Source organism: Haemaphysalis longicornis, unplaced genomic scaffold (genome assembly GCF_048455015.1).
Source record: "Haemaphysalis longicornis isolate Haplotype H1 unplaced genomic scaffold, Haemaphysalis longicornis Haplotype H1 scaffold_6, whole genome shotgun sequence".
Taxonomy (NCBI): domain Eukaryota; kingdom Metazoa; phylum Arthropoda; class Arachnida; order Ixodida; family Ixodidae; genus Haemaphysalis; species Haemaphysalis longicornis.
Window position 1 is genome coordinate 169,925,327 of NW_027526407.1, and position 23,071 is coordinate 169,948,397.

Genomic DNA, 23,071 nt, shown 5'->3' on the forward strand with positions numbered 1-23,071 from the left:
CTAGAAAGTTGATTATAGTTAGGTGGAGAGCAGTTCGATGTCGCTAAAACTTGATGAATGTTGTGAAAACCAAATGATTTTTGAATATAGTGATTGGGTTAGCACAATTCACCCTTGTTTTATTAAACAGACGTCGTTTTCTGCGTCTCATCTATTTCTGAACATCACTGTGAATGATATTTAAACTAGTCGAATCAACCAACCCTGAATTGGACCATGCGGCTGACGTACAATCTTAGTACTTAATTTTTATATGCCGGCTTTTTCAACTTTTCTTGAAGAGTTCAGGAAAACTAGTACTTTGTGCTCGAAATTTCTGTAGGCGGTGTGAAGAAGACAAGTCGTCAAGATGCGCTTTTGCTGCGAGCACGAGTATGTGTTGTCATACCGCTCACATTTCTTGCCAAGACCGTTATGCAGTGCCGGACTGTTGAACAACATCAGCACAAGTATGCGCGGATATACTGCTCACATTTGTTGCCAAGACCATTAGGCAGTGCCCTACTGGAAAGCCATAAGACCAGACAATGTATTCGGCGACATCAATTCATGTCCGATTGTTAGGGTGACAAGTTAGAGCCACGATTGCCGCAGTGTTTTATTAACTGAACTTAGAGCCTGCTTAGAAGAAGTAACCGTGAAAGAAAGTAAAAATGCCCTAAATAAACACTGATTTGACATTCAGGTAAAGAAACCGGCTAATGGTACTTAAAGCCAGTCATTATATGCCTCATTGATTGTTCCATGAGGTCCAGGAAAGCGCCGCAGAAAACCCCACTCGTTGATGATGAATAAAAGCTACAACATTTAGAGGGCATGAATTGTGTCCCCTCCGCTCTCCTTTATGCTCTTAAGAAAAAACAGTTACCGTGGTGAGTAGTAAACATGGGTCCCTCGCGTCATGATGCAGATGTCAATCCAATGGTGCCATATTTTGTTTCCTCCCTTAGACAATGCATTAGAGAGATCAACAGTGTAAAACATCACGCAAGAACCAGTTGAGGCTGTGCAACCAAAAGCTAGCATTTTCAGTTAAAATTTCCTCAATGCTTTGAGCTCGTCTATTCCTGGCAGTAACACGGGCAATATCTTTTGAGGTTTATATACTTGATCAAAGCCATATACGCTTTCCATAAAATACTGCTGCCCCAGAATGTGCATCAGCACCGCCGTGTAGCTTCGCTCTGGGAGAGCATCATGAACAGTGGAGGTTGCCTCATGACTAAGTCATACGTCGCTCCATGCTGTTTATCTACAGAGAGTTGCCATATATTATATGTAGCCGAAAATTGTTTGGAATCATCCTGTGTAGAACCCACCGAAAATATACCACCACCCAGTCATTTCCCTCCACAACAATCCGTCCCCGATGCTACAAAAAGGACCCTTCCTTTATTGTATGTCCGGACTAATGATGTTCGAGTTTGTAACTGAAACATGAAAGACTTGACCCCTGGCTTCACCTGGATTGATTTTGCCTGTTTGCTGTGCCATCCGGAAACGAATAGAAAGAAAACTTTTCTTAGACTCAATGATGGCGATTGCCGCACATAGAATGCATTGCAGAAAATCCGACTCGTGTATAATAGATAAAATTAAAAACCTCGGGAAAACATGTTTCATTTTACTCAACTTCCTTTTACGGCGTCGAAAAAATCACAGCTTTTCTTCAAAGAAAGATAATTGAACGCGAAGCTTCCGCCCGTGGAAAGTGAATCAAATCATATTCTAAATCCTACGACCACGCAACAAAACCATAAATGCTGTTTCCCTACTCAAATCAATGTTATAACCAAAACATCGTGTCGTGTAGCTCAGAAATTCTTGGGTTTGTTTTGTGGTCGTTAGCTTTGTACTTGGGGTTTGATTGATTGTTTATGTAAGAAAGCTTCGTGTTTAACCATCTTTTTTTAAGAACAAGTATTTGATTTTTTCCGGCTCGTCTTTTACTTTTTAGCAGCCAACTGCTCCCAGAGCTTACACCTAGTTTCTTGTTTTCAAGAAATAGATTTGCTCCCGCATATAGACGCCTACGTACTAATATTTCAGAGAAGTGATATATTCTGTCTTTTTTTTATTTGCATCAGTGCTTGCGCTTCATGCCATGATGGGTCATTGTGGCAATAGTAAAACGACTACAGCATTAATCCTCCCTCAAATGTTGTTTACTATTAGAGTAAACACAATAGCTATTACAAAACAGACCAGCACAAAGGCTATCCAGTATGAAGGGAAGTAGCAGTGCAGGCGTCATTGAGGTGGAGATCACCATAACACAGAAGGAGGTAAACGGGGACAAGTCAACAATTAAGAATGTTTTATTTTTAATTTTCTACTTCTAGACTGAGCAGCCATGTCGGTACTGCGAAACCACGTGCGAAGATGCAATGAAAATAATTAAAGTCGGTGAATTCATTTTTTTTTTGACACTACGAGTTATAGGTTGGCCGAGCATCGGAATTGAGGCTAGATACGAAGACAAACACGCGTACAAGCAAAAGCACAAGAAATTCCCGAGAGATTTGACAAACTTTATGTTTGTAGTACATGAAAAGTACATTTTTTGAAAACGTTGACAAGGATTTCTTATAGTCCGTGTGATTGTAATGGGACACAAGCACTGAACGAGCCATAATATTTTGAACAGCTTCTTTTGTGCAAGGAGTTTCAGAAAGCAAGGCAGAAAGACGCGTCGTAAGGTCTGCACCCAGCTTAACGGAATGCGTACGTTTGGTTGGTATTACAAGAGGTATTGTGCCTAACTTCACACTACAGTGCAAGAACACTACGGAAAGAATGTTAGTCCGAAAAAAATTTTTTATGGCGACGAACTTAGCCAAACGGGCTGTAATAGAACATTAGCGGATATATCTGCACAATCAAGCATTTGATCAAGAACCTCCTAAATATATGATAATCAACCGATGACAGATTACGCAGTTCGGGCTTTTTAAGTTTGATACTAAAGTATAACGCGCCTGTGCTGCATTGAGGCTATGAGGCTTGCCGTAATTGAGGACTCAAATTTATCCTCCAACATGGGCATCATTACTAACTACAAAACCTACACAGGCTGGCGTTTTTGCTTTTCGCTTCTATCTGAAAAACATTCCCCGTCACTAGACTGAGCCCTCGTCCATGGGAGCAGCAGCTTAAATCCTTAGCTAGTGTGCCACCACTCGGATATATTTGTCTGTGAAAATTACTACTTTGGTGTACATGCCAATTGAGACGCCGTAGCATTTGTGAGGCCCTTACCAAATATAGCCACCGAAACCGAGACTTACCCTCTTTTTACTGCCTCACATCAGCATTGTCTCCTTTCAGATTTTCAGGGCTCTCCTCGAAGGGGGAGTTTGAAATGACCATGAAATAGTAGAACTAAAAATACAGCCTTTGCTTCACCATACCAAGTGACCATATCTCCCGCGGTAGCGTCACAAAATCACAGGCAAATCTTCACAGAAGGTGTGCAAACACAACATTTTAAACCGCAGGTTCTGCAGACATGAATGCCTTTTCTTTTGGTCGTACACATTGCCAAGACCACCTTCTCACGTTACTATAAGGGGAATGAATCGACTATGTAGAGAGGTCAATCCCCTGTTTACAGTCAACATTCTGTGCAGGTATTGCTCTTCCGCAAAGCAATTAGCACAACAGTGGGAGGGCGCGGCAGGAATGCAACAGGGAGATGTTATGATTTCGTTAAGTTTTTAAGTTTGACCTCGTGAACGGTGCCCACCACTACGTATACAACGAGAAATACGTTCCCTTGGTTTGGCGGAAGGCTCCACTCGAAGGTTACCTAACATTGTGCCTAACCCTTGACCTTAGGCCTAAGGTCATGATTTCAGGTGTAAGATCACACCCAATGAAATACGTAGTCATTGTACTCGGATTACATCAAGCTGCATGAATCAGTTCACGCAATAATGTCTCAAAGCGTGACGTAAGGCGTAACATCCGGAGCCTCGGCCCACACTCGACATTTGCTCTTCTGAACTTGCACAGCAGTACACGTCCGGATAGATGCACATCCACGCAGTGGTGAATTATACAACGCTTTTCAAAGAGCAGTGTATGATGGTACTCCAGCGCAAATCGCCAAAGGCGCTACTCGGGAATGAAGAAAGCAATCAAGGAATAAACTGAATAAACACTGCTCAGAACTGGGCGTGTACACCACATCGAATATGTGTCAGTAGTTGACATCATGTAGCCCATTCCAACACATAACTATATGTACATAAACGCGCTCAAAACGCCGCGAGTACTCGCATGGATTCCTAAAATACTTGAAGTAAGGACTGCATGGTGATATATAGATAGGCTACCATCGATCTTTAAGGTACCCTTGGCGTGATTATTTCGTGTGCACCTCTACAACGTCATATCTTTTATTGCCAGTGGAACGCTAGCGGCATCCGCGAGATCTTGTCTCCCGATAATACAGTGAAGCGAAACCGTAACTAAATCCTTATAATAGCCTGGTTGTCAAGACGACGTAAAGGAGCTATAAATCAGAAAATTGTCCTAACACAACGCAATCAGAGGGCTGGAAATTGATGCAGTACGGATCAGTAATGCACTCTCTATTAACAAATAAACATGCAAGTAATATGCCAAGTTATAAAATGGGATTATGCCACAGCGCACACAAACTGCCCAATATGCGTTTTAAATGCTGGTCGACAGTTTCCTTGTTACATTTGTTGTTCGGCTGGCAGTTACGATGTAAACACAACTTCGTTAGCCTGCTCCCGCAAAGACAAGTACGTCTGGGAATTCTCAAACGAGCATAAGAGCTACCAAGCGTGTACGTACAAAAACGCTGGCGTCGGCGTCTATTATAGGCCTAGCGGGTCTAATAAAAATTATGCGTTTTGAGCACGGCGTAAATTGCGTTCCTTCTCTCAGTAGGTTCGAATATATTAGAGCGGCAAACTGCAGATCGGTGGAGTCGTTAAAATGCCTCCCAGGAATAGCGACACAACTACCTACAACCGTAGAGCACCAGCAGGACAAGCACCGTATTAACGGCACCAGTGCAACCATAACAGCGATAAAACGGCGCAGTATACAGCAGCGATACCACAGAATGCCGAACCGCCCGTAAGTGGCGCAAGACGATAATATACGCATTCGTTCAAAGCAAGAAATTCGAAAGCCTCCCGTTTAGCTTTGATACGTTTAGGTAAGTGAGGACCCCCTCCTTCTACTCAGAATGCTTTCGCAGCCCCTTTCAGCATGGTACAAAGTCGTCACCCTTTATGTGGGGCATATGCCTCCCAAACATAAGAGTTATGTTGCATGCATATCGTGCAGCAGCTGCATTAAGGTTGCAAAATTTCATCCGAGCATAACAAGCGTACCTTCGAATCACATCAGCCGGAAATTTTTTTTCACATTTACTTGATAAAGCAGGTACACAAGGTACAACAGCCAGATTTTTGAACATGTATGCTAACTCTACTCAAGTTGGCATCTTTTGACCTTTTATTCACATTAGTCATTTCGTTGGCACACTTAAGCTGATTACCCCCCTTCTGCTATTCGTGTTCGTACAAACAAATATTTTTCATCCTAAGTGGACTTTAAATTCCCTCCCCCACAGTTCTGCCTACAGAAGAGAAACATCTAAAGCGACACGCTCACCTGGCGGCAGACCTGCGAAGCTGTCTGATGCTATTCTGCAGCTCCAACAATGTCGGCGTTATGTTGCCTGTATTCAGACATTGATCATATTAGATTGAGAGAATTACTGCTTGCATTTTGATGGTCCGTTGAGCAAAACTTGACGTTGCAGTCATACACAAAGTAAATGGACGAACTAATGATTAAATATTTTTACTCCACTGTCCACAAGCTGAGCGGGTGTTGCTGCCTGTAGCTTCTACTTTCGCGTGTGGCTGGGTGTGGCTTCTTGTTTAGCATGTTCTTTCAGGCATCGCAGAGGCTATTTAGGCGACATGCTTATTTTTATGTTGCTTAGCAGTATAGGTAATTCTGTCAAAACAAATGCATTGTAATTGTTCCAAGTTGCTAAACTTCCGCCTGTGATTAAGGTGCACGGCTTCTGCGAAGTGTGATAAACCCTCATTTTTGTGCCTGCTCGGACGCGTGGTAGCAAAACGTTACCGTGTCGAATGTCAGTTATGGCTGCAGTCAACGACCGGATCGGCTCTGGTGACGATGGACCTCTTATTACCCAGACAGGTTAACCACCTTTCAATAAAACCATTTATTTCCGCGGGGGGTTTAAAGCCTGTCCGCATAAAACCAGTGCTCTAATCAGCTTTCAAGCTTTTTGAGGGACCTTCAATTAATCACCTCAAAGCTGCCATCTCATGCAGTCTCTACGAATGTTGCAAGTCTTAGTGGAAGCACAACCAAGGATGTCTTCTCGCATTTCACAAATACATGAGTGCCTGAGAGATGCTGGTATTGCATAGAAGATTTTTAGAACAACGCGATTACGTTAGCATTTATGTGCGACTAGAAGTGCATAGAAAGTTTATTATGCTTGTGGGTGTACTAGCAAATGGAAATTTTAGTAACAACGGGTCGGGCAGCATTTTGGATAATTTGTATAGCGCAAGTGCAGGCGGTAAAAGCCAATGATGGCGGTATAATCACTTTTGCTTGCCGTGAGATATTTGCTTGATTCCTATATTTTGGCTATATGTGCTTTCCAGATTCATTGCACATATTTTAATTATACCATTACGGCATAAAATAGAAAAATGTTCAGAGGAAGTTTCTTGAAAACAATGTATTAACAAAAGCACTGGAAACACCGCAATATGACCCACTTCTATGTATTTGGTACAAACTATTTCAAAACAAAGAAAACTAAATTGTAGACGACCAGCACTTAGTAGCGATAGAGGTTCGGGCTCCGGGTAAAAAAGCTTTCAAACACACACCATTGCAAAGGGACCAAAGTACAGTAGTCATTGAGTCAATTACAGGCTTGAATTTAGACGAGGTAATGCACGAAGCTAAAAACAAACTACTCCACAATATCCTGATTTTGTCCTTGCACAATGAAACATCAAAAATCAATCTGTTACTTCTGCTAAGTATGCAAATTTCTCCTAATGGAGGCCTTCACGCGGATGGACAATTTCTGCTAACGTTTTAGTCATGCATCCCATATTCTTGAATATGGCCTATTCCTATTCCACCGATATCCTCCTCGGTGATTTTAAGTTTATTCTTCCTTTTTGGAAGAGGTGTAGATTTACGTCTTTTATTTCTTCCGGTAATTTACGCAAAATTGAGCTTTTATATTTTTATTACTTGTTTCCAACATTCCATTCCACCGAATGTGTCTATTTACGCTTTTGTGAGAATTAGCGGTGTTAATTCGGAAAATTATGCATTTTTGTGGCAAGTGCTGCATTCTTGGTAAGTTTCGTTTGTACTTCAACTTTCTTTATGACCTTCATTACCTTGGTTCTTTGTCTTTAGGACAAGATGCATATGATGCATATCTCATTTACAACTGAGCCAGGTAGAGTTGTTGATGCCTACAACGAAAGTGCGCTAAGTTGTTACTGAATTTCCGCAAATTGATTTTTTTTTTCAAAATATCATTAGAAAACTGACGTTTGGGTGTCGCCCAGAAACCGGGATATTTTAGCCATTACTGCAAATTCTAAAGGCCTTCCAATTCTCAAGGCTTTGTGGTTTTAGAGGAATGAAGAAAAATACTCCGATAACAACCTAACAATCAAGTAGGCCTACAACCACTGTTTGGGGGTACAACGAAGGCTTGCGGCGAAATGTACCTCTGAGTTGTGCCCGCAATATCGACAGGCTAATAATATTTACCCACTTTCACCTAGCGCTCAGGACGTGCGGTATCTCACTGATTTGAAAGTTTCGCGAGTTGATGATACATTCCGGGAATAAGCGCGAAAAAGAAGACACGCAAAAAACAGCACACAAGACAGCCCGCTTGTAACCGAGTTAGCAGATGGAAAAGAGCTACTTGTACAAGAAATTAGGTTTAACAGAATTGAAAGTTGCGGGAGTTGGCGATACATTCCGGGAATAAGCGCGAAAAAAGGACGCGTAGGAAAGAACACACATGACGGCGCGCTTATATCTAATTGAGTTAGAACCGACTCAACGAATTAAAAATTTTAAAACTTGTGGTTCTTGAAATCCGATTTTTATAAGCTCAACCTAGGCTAGTTTTCGTACTGTTATCTTCTCAAACCAACTTTGGGGGCTCGAGTATTCTTCTGGGTATTCGCGTCTTCCTAGATTCTTTGAATGGCAATACTTTTAGCAACCTTTTTACAACTACATCAATTTTGCATCCTTTTGTCCACCTTCGTTTCTGTGGCATTTGTGGCAAACTACATCGGTCACCTTTTTTTTTCATCTCAAACGAGCACGCCTTTTCGTGATAGCTTTTGGTTCTTCGTTTTACGGCGAGAATCACCTCAGTAACAAGATTGATAGAGGCTACAACTTTCCTAGAATCATGGTACTGCGTTGCTGGAGTGTACCTGGTGTACTAACGTGGCATTGGGCTGAGGTCTCTCGCGGCAAGTTTTATGACATTATTATTCCAATACCTAGGTTGGTCAATTTTACGAGGGCCGCATTTCTCTTCAAAGCTCATGACTCCTGGCCAGTTCCAAAATTGTGTGTACCATCAAAAAAGCAGCAGCAATAACGCCATTTCTTTTTTCACGCAGGCAGCGTTGAGAGAGCACGTTTCTTAGAGCACTGCGCTGCAGCTTTGCAGACACCTTTCGGATCACTTCTATTGTTTTTACTGATTGTAGAGGTGGCCATTTTCTTGACTAAAAAATATACCAACCACAAAAACAACCACAACGGCGATTTTTCACGTACTGGTTATCCGACTCCGCTAGGATTCGTAATAGCAACTGCTGAATTATTATGTCACTGCGGAATTTTACAATATACCCAACCTTCGCAGTTACAACGTGGTGGAACGAAAGCACCTTCTTTGTATCGGCGCGTTTCGTCAATTGAAGTTCAATTCGAAGTGACAGTCATATCCAAAAACAAAGTCAAGAAACCCATTCGGTCAAAGTAGGCGTACATGGAATGGAACTAACCTGCCTTTTGCATCCGTTTTATTTATACGGGGGAGTTATTTTAACCGTGTTTATTCAAGGTTTGTGATGTTTTGAAAATACTTACCATTCGGATTTAGTGTATTTTATTCTCTTGAAGTAATGCACCTGTGTGACATGAGGATATGAGGGAGACAAGACTTCGGTGACATTCGTGAATATTCGGTATTCTTTCCTTTCTTCGAAATGTTCTGGGCACCATAAAAACACGTAGGTCAAACAGAATTAAGGAAGAAGGACAACGTAGTAGGTGAACATCGCGGGCTGACAAAAAGGTGATACAGGCACATACATGGCTAGTAGATAAGAAGGATCACTAAGGGATTGACGCACAGAGACAATAAATCGAAAGCGACGAAATCGATGCAAAAGCGATGTTGCGGTGTACTTATTGTCAGGCTTTCACTTTCTTACAGGTCAGCAGGCTGTAGTGCCTCCAGGAATTTCTTTGCATTTATATTTTCACGTTATTGGTAAAACACCTTCCGAAAAATTTCCTTCTTCATTTGGCAGTTTTGTGTGTGATTGTTAACACTTTTCAGCAATATGCGTGTGATTTTAAAAATGTACTATAAAATCGCACAATACACATTCGCAAACGTGGCTGGAATAAAATTGGCTTGTTTGTTGAAGCAGGAGACCAACATTCACCCTTTGCGAACACAATTTTTGAGTGAGAAATGCTAGAAAATTTCGGTAAGCAAACATTGGTAGCATTTGGTTGATTGTCGAAGCAATAAATACATGCGCCGACATCTAACAAATTTGTGAGATTCAATACAGGTACACCGGTCTATACACGTTAACAAATGCACCCTCTAATAATTCAGGTGGAGTGAACCGATTGCTAAAGTGCCAGACTAAACTTCAAAAATAAATGCATTAGTATTGAATAAATTAAATGTCCTCCAACGTTTGTAAATATGCCCTACATTTTTCACTAAAAAATACCAGTCCAGCGATGTTGCTTTTTACTGAAAAATTTTACCCTTCTTCCTGTGGTTATAACTGTGTGCTGTGAACACCAAATGTGTGTAAGCCGTCCTGCTCTGTAACCAGATTGGCGCGTGACTTCGCTAGACTAGAAAATAGCTGTATTTGACCTACACTCAGCATCAAAACCAAGATAATGAGAAACGAAGGTTACCCACCGGTGCTGGAGAGTGCCACAAAAGTGTTCCGGCGATAGTGTACCTCAATCATCTAATCCCAAAACGGCTACTGATCCGGTACTATTAGGTATATAACGAAGCTTCATATACCTAGGCAAATCGCCTGTCCATAGTCAAGAGAGCCCTTTGCAGGCATTAGTGCGCATGTGGAAAGAAAAAAACTGGTTGGAGAGGGGTTATAGGCAAGAGGGGAGGAATGTCAGAATCTTAACCACAGAGTAAAATGTGGTGGTGTTGTACATACACTCCCGAAGCATCGCCGAGAATTTTACACCCGCATTGTACATTGCAATTTTAAGGAAGCACAATTAACGTAAAGTCTGGATTGTTCGCAGTGCATGTGACGTAGCGCTGCCTGCGAGCAGTGCACAAGCGCAAACTGCGAGGCAACAAGGGAAAGAAAATATTGGGTACGAGGAGCGGCACCGAGAACAGCACTTGGAGTTCGCCACTGCAAGCGTCAATGTCGGACAGCCCGTTCATTAATGGTAGTTTTCTGAGCTTCAGCGGCGGCATTTGAATAAATGTAATTCTGTAACATGGGTCCGGGACAGTTTATTATACCCGAGAAATAAACATTCCGATGAACACCATGGCCGTACCTTTCCAGCTTCACTGGTGAACTATTTCCATATCGTGTCGGGGCCGAACATTTTTCTACGGCTTCAATGCCGTCTCCTCGCCACCAAAGAGTGCGCACTCAATATTTTATGCCCTTCATTTGACTGCTGTGGATTAAAGCAGCTGGCGGTGGTTTTCTTATGGGAGACTTTTGATGCCTCACGGCTGGCGGTAATGTCCGAGCAAACAACACTTCAGAAATGCCGACCTACACAAGTGGTTTCCACAAACCGTAGTCAAGGACCCAAAAAAAAAACGCTTCCTTGTGTCTTAATCAAACCTGTGTCCCTCCTGTATTGATGCCGAAGGCTATCCCATTGCGCCATTTTGATACCGTCGAAGCAGTTTTGAGTGCGAACTTAGCTGTCCACTCAGATTGTAATGAAGGAAGCGTCGCAGTTTACCAGCTTTCTATTTACAAATAGGCTGTAATTTTTTTCAAGTAGAAATAGGAGATAACGAAAGACGTTAGAGTCGTTACCCGCACCTCTCCACTTCCAAGGGTCGTAATAGGAGCGACTCAAAAGCGAACTTTTGCACCGAACCACCATTAAAGCTGAAAGTTTATTAGTTGAGCAAATCGCTTTGCTGATGTTGTAAGAACATTTACCCCTTCAGTCCTTCTATGTATACACAAATATGTTGCGCGTGGGCGGCATAATCGTTTGCATTAAAGTGCAGTATCGCGTATTGTCACCGCAATGAATCATTTTAGATGTCTCATTTTCAAGTGTTTGAAAGAGTTCTATATACCGCGGAAACTATCAGTGCTGGTGCAAAAAGTATGTTTGTGTAATAAAACGCATTGCGTATCAAAAAAGATTTAGTTTGGAGCTCCCCGAAATCCCGTAGGCTTAGGCATTGGTATAAACCTCGTTACCTCAGTTTGTTAATGAGGTGCAAACTGAAGTTTGGACCCATGGTTATTATAAATAAAAGCTACTTAAGTGCCCCCACTTTATGTAGCGAGGTTAAAGGATTTTCTGAGGGCCTTAACGCTCCGTATTGATTGATTGATTGATTGTCAGGTTTCAACGCGCCGACGCAACGCAGGTAACGAGGCGCAACGTAGTGGAGGGCTCCGGGATAATTTTGACCACCAGGGAATCTTAAACGTGAACTGAAATCTCGTACACACGGGCGTTTTTGCTTTCCGCTTGCTTTAGAAATGCGGCCGCCGTGGCCGCGAAACGAAGCCTCGTATTTTCATTGTACAATCGATATTCTGAAGGATCATATTGACTACCCTCAGGCAGACCGAAAGCGTCAATTTTTACGACCAAACACAGTTAGTCCACGCCTTTTCCCATAGGTGGACGTAACGGAGCCGTGTATTTCTACAGTCTGCAAACAAAGGTGCCGCAAGAGGTATTTCCAAAGCAAGTAATTAAAATCATGATGCCATTTGGATAATCCACTGCTAATACTAAGAAGTTCGCTATGCACGTTTCTTCTCAAATCTGACGCAATTATCGTAAATTAGTATTATTAACGGCGCCAAACGAATGTTTCGAGCCCCTAATGCTTGGAGAACTGTGTTTCTTACATAGAAATTTATAATGGCGCAACTCATGGTGAAGTCCCACTTGTAACATTACCGGATTGTTCATTCTTCATGTGCGATGGAGACAAAAGCAAACACGCGCTGTTCTCGAAAATTCCGTGGGCCCCACACTACCAGGTGGTTGCATATATTCCGGATGCATAAAGTACTGTGCGCGTTGTATCCAATTCATACTTTTGACATTTAAATACGCAAAACATGCTTGCTTGACGAGAGATTTTCAATTACGTACATGAGGAGTTGACCTCAGCAAAGGATGCATATCCTATTTTATCACCCCCTGACCTTGCGCCACCATCTTCGCCGCTGTTGCTGCAATGTCCCCGCCATTCCATAACCAGAATTTATTAAAACAGGAGGCGTCCGCAAAAAAGCGTCGGATTGACCTATTTTCGTTTGAGTAAAAAAAAAGAAAGCACAAGGTGTCTAAAAGACTTGTGGGGAAGTATTCACAAAACGATGGTGTATGCGTGGTCTGCGGAAAAGATACAAAATTATGCGGCAGGTAATGTTAGAAGGCGAGGGTATCCATCCAAGTAAACATGAGGGAAATATTCGGCTTCCAGAAGCCCTAGAATTTAAGGGTAGCACAGAGGAAGTTAACTTCAAGGCTCAGGAGGTGACGAAAAAAATAGAATGGTGGTGTACGAAAAACAGAGAGGGGAATATTGCCTAAGGCAGTTACCACCTGTAACAGGAACAAAAGTTTTTTGAGCCTAAGAAGTTTTTTGTGCCTGGCCTAAGAGCAACGCTAGTATTGAACCAAGAGTGGAAAACATAGGTATATTAGTCCTTTTTCGTAAGATGACACGTCATCTCCCCGCTACATAGGAGAAACCAATAGCAATCCTCATCATCATCATCATCATCTCGTATACTGCCACAAGTGAGAGATCGCGATATCAGGAACGATGGCCTTCTTATACACCGATGCAGCGACACCAGCAGCAAAGCTGAACTACAAACAATCACGGGAACATAAAAAATTCCCCCGCATTTCCCCGAAGGGGAGTATGAGGAAGTGCGAAGCACGGGGTGATGCTATGAGGGGGAGTTTGTTGAAGTTTGGTGGCATTTTGCCCGTTAGTTACATTAACACCCCCTCGTGATCATGTTCGGCTTAACACGCCTCGTTTGTCCCTCTGCGGAAATCTTGGTGAATTAACGTGTATGTTCGAGAGGAGGAGCGCACCGCACCGCAGCGCAGCTGCGAAGCGCCGACCGGAGTGAAGGGAGAGGAGGCGCAGTCACGTGAGAGAATGCAGAACTAGCGGGTTTGTAGTATTACGTGTACACCACGCAGTTATCAAGCCGCTATAACGCCGCTGAGTCGCCAACGCACGCCGCTGACGACGTAGTGTGAATGCGTTAAAGATATAAGGCGCGTTACTAACACTGATATCAACGTCGCGTCCGTGGCTTAGTCGGTAGAGCGTCGCGCTGCGCCCGCAAAGTCCGCAGATCGAAACCTGGCGCCGGATGCTGTTTTTTTTTATATAGTGTAGTGGCCTGGCTGGCGCGCCGAGAGAGGGTGTTGCGAGCTGGAGAGTAGTAAAGGGGCTTTAGGAGAGTAGGCGAGGGGGGAGAGGAGGCGCTATGCGAGCGCGACGATTCAGGCTCGCTTAAGAAGTGCATTCGCACTTTTTCCTGGCCAATCTCCCACGTGGGTATGTGCCATGTCAGCGGCCAGGCAGCGCGCGCCCATCTCCCCCCGTTGCTAAGGAAGACGAAAAGCGCGCGCACCCGCAGCTGTTGCTATGCGGACGGCGGAAGGTTCGGGGTCGCTTATAAAGTGCATTCGCACTTAAAATAGGAGCTGATGGGGTGTTATCCATGGGATGTGTTACCAAGCACTCTCTGGCAGCTTCATGTGATTGCTGGTCTAAGGTTGTGCCGGTCACTTGCCCCGGTGTAAAGTCTCACTCGCAGGCCCTACTCTTTCGCATCTTTTGGTTGGCGGTAATGTTAATAGCGGACGCCTTGGTTAGCTCCTGTAAGGTAGTGGCGAATTCGCGATGAGCAGAAATGCTGTGTTTACACTGAAATCCAAATGTGGTAGCTGTTGCAATGTGCCAAGCACTCGGAACTGTTCGGCTTTCTTTGAAAGCTCGTACGTACTGGTGATTCTTCTTGTGCCATTCACAGGGGCTAGCCCAGGGCATGTGCAGGTGATGGCTGCTTCGGATCTTGCAAGGAAGGCACTGGTAAGAACATTTGACTCATCTAATCCTTGTATTTTGGGAGTTCTAGGATGTACCGTTATTTTATTTGCCTTGAGTAGCAATAGATCTGTGTACCACGGGATCGAGAGTTCGTCGTTCCCAGGGTGGAGCCGGTTGAGGCATCAGGAAAAGGTCAGCGTGGTTACTGAGAACATCCCATCGCTGGAGCGATTGTCCTTGATGGGTCAGATCAAGGATGTGTTGACGTCGGAGTTAAATCTCTTCGGTTAGAGCAGTTGGGCCTCTTCGACTAGTGTAGTAACGAGATGCATTTTTCCCAGGCAGCACATGCGTTTTTTATTTCCTCCTTACCGCAGCAGCCATTTTTTACAGGCCAACAAAGGCCACACCGTTTTTTTTAAGTGTGGGACACTTCATGTTTTAACCATAATCACCATAAGTGGAGTGCAATGTCGTGATTTTAACTTAGTAGCGACTCAAAAACCCACAGGAAAGGCAAAAAAATTATGCTTCAAAAAACTAAGGAATCGGCATCTATATCGCTACAAAGCGCTCACAAACAGTCTTCCAGATAAAAATATAAACTCCTGCGTGCAAGGGAAAATATAAAAAAAGCCAATACTCCCATGATGATCGAAAACAATTTTGCGGAATGAAACGCACCTTCCTGGAAGTCATCACGTTTCTACGAGAAGAGCTCCTAATTGAAGTTCATCATACTGTAAATATAACCAATTGCCATCATTATTAACGGTGCCCTTTAAAAAAACTCCAGACTGCGTGGAACGGAGAACGTAAATTTGGTAGAGATTGCATGGCGAGAACAGAAAAAAATATTTTGTCTTCTATAAGCTTAGCCAACAATCCCATGGGCGAAAATCCGAAATAAGTACGTTTATATAGATGTCCATCATACGAGAGCCATGTTCTTTAGTTTGAACAACATTGAACTAATTTTATCATTCCTTCTCCAAGTGTACTCAAATTTTTATATCTAATGTCTTAAGGAACCTATTAAGCTGTTGTAATAAACTCCAAGTCACGGTGCAGCGGGCCTTCAAAAGCCTGTCGTAACCACTTCTTGCTCAGTGTCAGTGTTATAGACACGTCACTAGAGTAGGAAAAGCCGGCCGCCTCCGCTTTCGCAATGTTCCCCTCATACGGAGTCGTTTACAGGTAGGCTATAAATATTTATTCAATATTGATTGAAAAGGGCTCTCACAAGCTCTCTGCTGTTCCTATCGCCGCAGCAAGCTTTTATTTTTGTGAGCCCTTAACTTGTTATCAAGCGGACATTCAAAACAGCCTCCAAAAATAAAACGTCGGCTTACTTGACTGTGCACACAGAAAAGAAAAAAATTATATTTGCCCATTACGTTACGTTTTATTGTCTCTGTTTTTTGGCTTTCTTACGAAGCCTTTGTAGATACGTGCAATTTTTAAGAATCTCCCAGTGCGGATCTTCGCACAAATTCCGAGAAAGCGCTTCGTGTCGTCTTGAAATATTTTGTCATATTTATTAGGGCCACCTGTGAGGGGAAATTTAAAAAGTTTTCAACATAACGCGGGACAGTTACTGCAGCCGGCACGCAATTCTTTGTAGCATATACACTTGCTTTCCACTATTTAACACGCTAAGCTCACTCAAACGCCCGACAGTTGCAGGAAATGACCGTTGTAGCTGAGGCTAGAAGCACAAAATGTATTCCTTTTTAAGAGAGGCTATCGTCTCCCCAGTTGTCGGAACAGTTAGAAAGATCCCTGAAGGCCGCAATACTGTAATCATTATAGGAGACCCTAATTTAAGCACGAGGCCGAGACCACGAACGCAATCGCGGCAAGAGCACGTAGGTACGTCGGGTATGAAATCCCGCCATGGGTTGTTCAGAATCCGTCACGACAAGAATGGCGTTGCTCTGCGTGCCGTATAGCAATTAACCAGAAGATGTTGGGTCCATTTTCTCTTTTTGAGGTTTCCGACATTAGGACAAAGGTCACACTTTCGAGTTTAATACTTCAAACCGCTACCCACTGGAAAAATTACTCACTGATCCCCAAGCAGCAAATAGCGATTCGCGCCCTGCAAAACAAACCTAAACGTTGGGCCAACGGTGTGTACACCCGAGACTTGCTCCGGAGTCGCACATACTCGCAAGGTGTCATTGGCAAACCAAAGAATCCATCACGAGAAAGCTTTGTGATCAACCATCGCCGTCGTTACACGGAGGGATGCATAATTTTTACTCCAGCTTTTTTTATTATTGTAGGGGTTAACGCGCCGACGCACGGCAGGTGATGGGGCGCGCGGTAGTGGAGAGCTCCCGATTAATTTTGACCAACTGGGAATATTTAACATGTGCCGTACTCCATATTTTTCATTGCACAAAAAGTATGTTAACAAATCAAAAGAAAAAATGTACAAGATAAATAAAACGTTTCGCTTTCACTTTACGTATTTTCTTAAAACAGCATATTTTGTAATGCATTCCAAGTTGAAACCACTGAGAGTCTCGGAATTAAAATCGCGGTTCTTTTGATTATACACCACAGGTAAGATTGGGGGCCTACCCTAGGTTCTCAAAGCAGTGCTGGTGTAGGCGTTGTTCAAAATTTTGCGCTGCGCTGTTTTCTACAGGTGATTTGGGTTTTGCCCATAGAGGAAGAAAGTTTCAAGGCCACGACAGAGTTGGCATGCATACTTTTTGCTTGCCTGTTTTAATATGAAGCGACCAGAGTCATTCATCACTTAGGGATATTTATGTTAGGGAAGTGTGAGTATAAAAGACGCATGCCGAAGTAAAAGCAGGTTGTTCAAGGCCCCCAGAAGTTGCACAAGAAATAGAAAATAATAAATGGAAAATTGTAAGGCCAATTACTTTGTATGTGTATGTGTCCGTGTGCGCGTACGTGTGCGTTTCTGTGGGCGTGCGCGTGGGTGCGTGTGTTTGTGTCAGTGTGCGTGTGTGCTTATGCATGTGCGTGTGTTTGTGTTTGTGTTTGTGTGCGTGCGTGTCCGTGTGCATGCGCTTGTGCGTGTGCGTGTGCGTGCGTTTGTGTTTTTGGGCGTGTGCGTGTGCGCGTGCGTGTATTTGCGTTTGTGTGTGTGTGTCCATATGCGTGTGCGTGTGTTTGTGCTTGTGTCCGTGTGCGTGTGCGTGTGCGTGCGTGCGTGCGTGTGTGTGTGGGTTTGTGTGTGCGTTCGTGTGTGTGTGTGCGTGCGTGCGTGCGTGTGTGAGCGCATTGGCGCGTGCGGGCGTACCTTTGCGTGCGTGCGTGGGCGTGTACATGCGTGCGCGCGCGCGTCTGTGTGTGTGTGTGTGTGTGCGTGTGTGTGTGAGAGAGAGAGAGAGAGAGAGAGAGAGAGAGAGAGAGAGAGAGAGAGAGAGAGAGAGAGAGAGAGAGAGAGAGAGAGAGAGAGAGAGAGAGAGAGAGAGGGGGGCATTGATTTGAGTCCACGACCAACTATACTTCGTTGGTCGTGTTTGGGTCAATGCTGGTAGACAGAAGGGGACGACAGGAAGTCACCCGGTATTCCCCGCATGACGGCAGCAATGCGCCTACGAGCCACAGGGGATTCTTCCCCCCATTAAATGAGTTCTTTCTTTGAGTGCGAGTAAGAGATGAGCATGGCCGCCTCCCATTGGTTTTGTGTCATGATGTTTTATGATCCATCACGAGGAGGTGATTTCTGTGGGCATGACCACCATGCTATTGTGTGCATTTCTCTGCACAGTTGAATTTGTTTGATATAACTTCCTGCCATAAATTGAATTACCGATGCCCGTGGTAGGGCAGTAGTGTCGAATTATTTACTGGTTAGAAGAAAATCTTCAAAAAAAATTTTGAATGAATCTTCGAGGAATTGTGCCCTGTGGTATGTTGGGACTGGTATTATAAATTTCCCTGGCGCAAGCGCTGGTGAATACAGGATTGCTGGTATATGTGGCACTACGCTTTGGCGCTGACATCGTTACGTGGTGGCAGGGGAAATGAGGCGAAAGATGGTTGATAGTGAATCGCTCTATATACAAGACGGTGGCCATGGCCAGGAGAGCACCGGGGCCGGGTTCGTGAGGCGCTAGGGCTTCTTTTTTTTCTGGGATCCTCTCTTGCGCTCTGCGTCACGTCTTCGCCCTTCTTGTAATACAGCCCCCGCGCCGAAGACGACCGTGCCGGCCGATGTTGCATGCAATGGACGGGTGCGGTAAAACTGAGATGAGATATGCGACAGTTGAATTGTTGCCACCACCAATGATAATGACAGGCTGGCTGAAGACTGGCCCGGTAGAGCGATGCCGTCGACGTCACGGAGAAACGTCCAAAGCCACTGGATGCACGCCGGGGATCTACGCCGCGGACGGCGTCTTGCCTGGTCATGTCGCGGCTGTTCGCATCGGCTGGTCTTTGTTGGTCATTCGCCGGAGGCACGGGGCTGGAGATGAGCGCGTTCATGTCTCACCTGGGCTGGGGCAGGCCGACGCAATCCAGAAGGCTTCGAGCTATGTTCATTCGCCAAGACGGTGTCAGCCCGAAGGGCCTGGGCGGAATCCCAACGGCCACCTCTACGAAAACATGTTACGTGGCGGCAGGAGAAATGAAGCGAACGATGGTTGAGAGTGAAGCGCTCTATTAAAATGGAGGTGGCCATGGCCATTACAGCACCGACGCCGGCTGCGAGCGGCGTCGGGCTTCTTCTGCCTCTAGGATCCTATCATGCGGTGTGCGCCATGTTTTCTTCTTCTTTCTTGTAAATAATATTTTTGGGCTGCCCCAGCCGAATCTGATAGTCCTGAAGACAGGTCGCGAGCCGTTATGTGGCGAAAATCGGTGCAATAGCTTCTGCCACCTTCTTGGGCCGGTACTGCTAGTGCGAGTGAAACGATATTACTGTCATGGCATCGAGAAATATTCCCAACTGCAATATCTACATGCCTAGTACAAGGCGGCTGAATAGCGCGTGTGAGGTGCTTTGAGGACCAGAACACCAGGTGGTGGTGATGGTGGTGAAAACTTTATTCACCCAAAGCTATTAGAAAGAGGCGCCGGCTGGGAGCACCGGAACACTACAGTCCCCTAGTCGACGGCCAGGAGCCAATGGGCCCTAGAGGCGAGTTTGGCCACCTGTAAAATTTCTAACCTCGCTTCAAAAATTAGGAGTAGTAGGGAGTAGTAGGGAAATTAGGAGTAGGCAAACCAGTCTTCTGGGGGGAACGAGAACACTAAGTTTGAAAGTAGAAAAATAAGATGTAAGACCATGATGGTTGAAGTATTCAGTGAGCGCGTTAGCACAGCGCATTTCCGAGCACTGAATATGATTTCACGACTAAAATGGTGCAGACTTGAGGTTACCATCCAAGAACGAAAACAGAAAAGAATATTCTGGGCTGAGATTTTTTTCCGAATTGCTCGCATATAAATGAAAAGTTTGTTTGAAAGGGCTGATTAATTTACATTGTACGTCATAGGGATAGACGGCTTTGGCGGTAAAGAACACAGTTACATGCCACAGGCGTAACTTTAGAGCTTTTGAGAGTTCCAACCCATAAAATATTCACGTAAGAAGAAGAATTTATTTTATCACAAAATTGTGACACATGCGACCTGAGGAAATTGGAGTACAACGATACTGTCATAATTGCGGCAGTCGATGAGGCAGCAAGAAAAGACGCCTGGCATTCTTCCTATTTTCGCCCAGTTCAGATGTTTTGGCGTTTTGTAATATCCCTTAATAGCAAAAACTCAATTACAGGGGTTAAACTACGCTGTCGAGCCCACAAAAGATTTTTCTTCGTTTAAGCGTCAACACATTGTTTTCGCTTGCTGCTACGCTGCTAAAACGTGCGGCCTCTGGCATGAAGGTAAAATAAAAAGAAACCTACAACAATACAGAAGACGTTAGAAGGTACGTATTTGTAGTTAACGAGACAAAATATCGAACGACAGAAAAGATTTAGTTGAATCTGAAGTCCAGATTTTGGCGAAAATCTGTCTGGTCGAGATGAAACATGTGCTAATGAAAGCAAAAGTAATAGAACAAAAGAAACGTGAGGCTGTGGACTAGCGCTGCATTAAAATTTCTGTACGTTTAACTGAGGAAATCCTTCAGAAAGAAAAAAAACATAATACTTGGAATGCCCTGCACTCAAACAGGGACATTTATTCCCCTGCAACAAAATAGGTAAGAGGTGCCGATCACTTAGACACGACCCTGTGAACTCGAGGAATAACGAAGCCCAGTGACTAGATAATCAGATACAAAAGTGCTCATGCAGAACACGCAAGTAGTTCAGTGCGTTCAGGAAGGCCCTGTGCATCTGTAGTGATTGAGACAAGAATAATAAAATATAGGGCGCTACCCCACATACTATAAAATCACTCAGTTTGCAGCAAAAAATAGTCGTTTTCGAATGCCAATTCAAAACGGGGAAGCCAGAATTTGTTTGAGCTAAGGCTTTTATTAAAGTATATTTATTTTCAATATGCGCATGCTAATGCACAATTTTAAACGGTCGGGTGTGCGCAAATATATAAAAATGAGCTGAGAATAGCGATATAGGAAGTGCACTAGGTAAAGTATTGGTTGGCTCGTTCTCCAGATTTTGTGAAGCAACCAATATCCATACCAGCTGGATGCTGCCAATACCGCGCCTAAACATCAAAACTTTTTTTTTTGCAAATTGGCTCAGGCAAACTAGAACAGCTTCATTCCGAACAGTTTATGCTTACAAGATGAGCCTCCGGGTTTGGTTGATTGCACAGAAATGATACCTACAGTGGTTAGCAAAACTGTTTGAGGAGAAACATTTCGTAAATGTTTCGTAAAACAGAGCGTAAAAAACTAAGGATGATATGATATATGTTACGCGACAAGACCGGGGTGTTGCAAGAGTGAATTTCTCCGAGTGATGGCGCACGAGATGAGCACTGTAAATAAGTGCTCTTATCGGTAAAGTTCATGCTTTATTATATATATAGCTAAATATATAATTATTGTTAATATAATATAATATAATATAATATATTATTTTATATATTATTACCTAAATTACGAGACATCAAGTTCGATGCCTAGATGAGATCCTAAGGTAATGTATAACTTATTTTCAACAAAATTTTTGTGGTCAAAACGAAAGATACCGATGCAATATACCAAAACGTTTTCACTTAAAAAACAAGGCGGCCGTGTTTAGGATTTGCGATTATTCAGGGATATTTATGTTATGTGGCCCGTATACACTGTCACCGTACCAGCAAAAAAATTCTCAACTGTTTTAAGATATTTTAGTCATTCTCAGATTCTCTTAGTCTGAAAACACAAATTGTGGTGAAATATTTTAAAAACGGCAATGCAGGGCTAATATTTCTGAGTGACCAGAATGATTACTAAAACTTGCGCAGGGACAGGACAGATGACAATTGACGCGCAAAAAAAAGTGCTCAACAGCTACTACATGGAACGATTGTCTCATGCAGTACGTAAGACCGGCGCTGTCTCGTTCCGATTTATATCACGCTTCATTTAACCGTTCTTTTTATGGATTCGCGCTTTTATTGCCCTATATTTAAGCTACCGTGTAAAGAAGAAGGCTCAGCATGTTTTGGCAGACACAATGTTTTTCGACAAAAAAAACACACTTGCAAACGTAGTATGTACATTTATAAGCTGCTACTTTAGCCTGTGCAGCACCATATTAAAACGAGTAGCACTATTGTGTGCCAGGTAACGAAACATATTTGTCTGAAATCGCTTACCGAAGGATCGTTTTTGTTTTTCCGACTCTATCAGGAAGAGCCACTGCTTCATAAAATTGAAACATCGTCTTTGTTAGCCGTTGCACACTATATTACCCGCGGTTAGGGTAAAGCCTAAGCTACATTTTAACTTCGACCATTCTAAACCATTCGCCAGCCGATGGCTAACATCGACGAGTGTCAATTAGCGCATCACGAAGTCGTCGCGCTTTGTGGCAGTGGGTTCTGAATGGGATTTGAACACGTTGATTAAACAAGCCTGTATATGTCAACGGTGAACGCAGATGCTCTCCGGCTCATAAGATCCCAATTTGGCGGTCGTCACGACTTTGACTTACGGAAGTCAATTACTCCGAGCGCAATGTGTTCTTATCTTAGAGTTACAAAAATCTCCCTCTCAGTACAACAGTTTATTTGGCCGTATGACTATCACAATTTTGCTGGTTCTTGCGTTGCTGGCCACAGTGTAAAGAAGTTTAACCAGATGTCCAACACAAGCAGGGTAGCTATCACAAGTTCCCACTGGGACAATCACACATTAGCTAACACTGAAAAGCTTGTAGATATGTCTTAAACACCGTCTTATATTATTCAACTTGTTTCAAATAAATGTCCACGCATGACACAACCTCAAGCTACATCGGCAAGGCAACA